Source organism: Mus caroli, chromosome 4, assembly GCF_900094665.2.
Source record: "Mus caroli chromosome 4, CAROLI_EIJ_v1.1, whole genome shotgun sequence".
Taxonomy (NCBI): Eukaryota; Metazoa; Chordata; class Mammalia; order Rodentia; family Muridae; genus Mus; species Mus caroli.
In genome coordinates, this window is record NC_034573.1 from 264,258 (window position 1) to 266,177 (window position 1,920).

A 1,920-nucleotide genomic window follows, 5' to 3' on the forward strand; every position below is an offset into this window, starting at 1 on the left:
GTTCAATGCTGAAGGACTAGACTGGAGCTTGTTTGTTTCTTTGTTTGCCTGTTTGTTTGTTTTCCTTGTTTTCTTGTGAGATAAAATGAGCGCACCTAACTCTAACCTCGAGGCCACTGGGAGCATCTACTTATAAAATCAAATTCTGAAGAACTTCGGTAGCAGATTAGCCCTGATTCCAATTNCCAAGGATATACATTTCAAAAGGATCCACTAAAGTCCACATAAATAGAAGGAGAAATTTCCTTAAGTAATTTTTGTGTATACAAAATATCTTGCAAGCCACACTTTGAGGCTAGCCTTAGCTACTGTCTTAATTGGGGTTTTATTTCTGTGAAGAGACACTATTGCCACGGCAACTCTTATAAAAGGAAAGTATTTAATTGGGACTGGCTTACAGCTCAGAGGCTTAGTCCATTATTATCACGGTGGAAGCATGGCAGNCAGACATGGTGCTGGAGAGGTAGCTGAGAATTCTACACCTCAGGCAGCAGGAAGGGAGAGTGAGCCACTGGGCCTAAGTAAAACTTCAAGATCCTCAAAGCCCACTCATGGTGACAGACTTCTCCCAACTGGGCCACACCCCCTCCAACATGGCCACACTTACTAATAATGCCATTCCCTATGGGCCTAGGCATTGTAGTCAAACCATCACAGCTACATACCAAGACTTGGCCTCAAAGTTATATTATGGAAGAATTAAGCTCACCAATATACTTTAAAAACACAATTTGTAGGGATTATAGCCTTCAAAATTAAATGTTTTGATAATATTTTGGTCCATTTTATGAGGGAGACTACATTAAAACTGGTAACGTTTTTTTTTTTTTTCAGCAATTTCTAGACCACTGTGTCGAAAGTTTTCCTGTTTAGTTTCCTATGCTGTGTGTGTGTGTTTGTGTGTATACATGTGTGTGTATGAATATATGTGTGACGTGCATGTGGAGTACACGTGCATATGTGTGTGTATGTATGTTTGTGTGATGTGCATGTGTGTGCACTCGAGAGTGTGTGTGGTTGTGTGGGAACAAGGGCCATGCTTTGTGTTGAGGTCAGAGGACAGCTCTGTGTTGTCTTCTTCCACCTTTTCCAGGAGCCAGAGATGTAACATCAGTAACCAGGCGTGCACCATCCAGCCCCAAGGACCTTTAACTGCTGAGTGACTCCACTGACCCTGTTTCCTGTTAAGTGCTTCAGATAGACATGTTAAATGTACCTAGCATTCCTGGGATGGCCACAGCATCATTGCACTTCCATAAGTGTGGAAACAATAGCGACAATCCCCATGGATTGTCTCCAACAATCCTCTAGGTTGTTGGAAAGACTATTGGAATAATATAGATTGTCAAACTATAGTCATAGAACAGAGCTTACGTGCACAAAAGGAGATGCCATGTCAGAAAGCCAGGATAATTGCAAGTTCTATTTATTTTCAGTCTTATCCCTTAGGTTCTAGAATAATTTGGATTGTCAATTTCAGGTTGGTTTTTTTTTTTTTCTAGCTTTTTATTGGTTCTTTGTGAATTTCACAGCATGCACCCCAATCCCACTCATCTGCCCCTCTACTCATACCTACTCTCTACCCTTGCATCCTCCCCTAAAGCAGAGAAAAACATCTTACTGTGGAAGCTGTAATGTATCACAGTGTGTCCCACAGATCCCACCCTTTTATTCACACTTTACTTGCAAATGTTCATTGCAATGACTGCTTGGTCTGGTATGGGTACACTCTGGCTTCTGAGACTCTGTCAATCCTGGAGCCTCACTGGGACTCCTCTTGGATATCTTGTTGGATCTCTGTGTTACAGAGATCCTGTAGTTTTGGATCTATAGTACTGGTCCCTTCTTGCACTCCAGCAGTTCATCAATGAGATAGATGTCGGGGTGGGCCAATCCAAAGCTCTGGATCTGGGCCTTAGA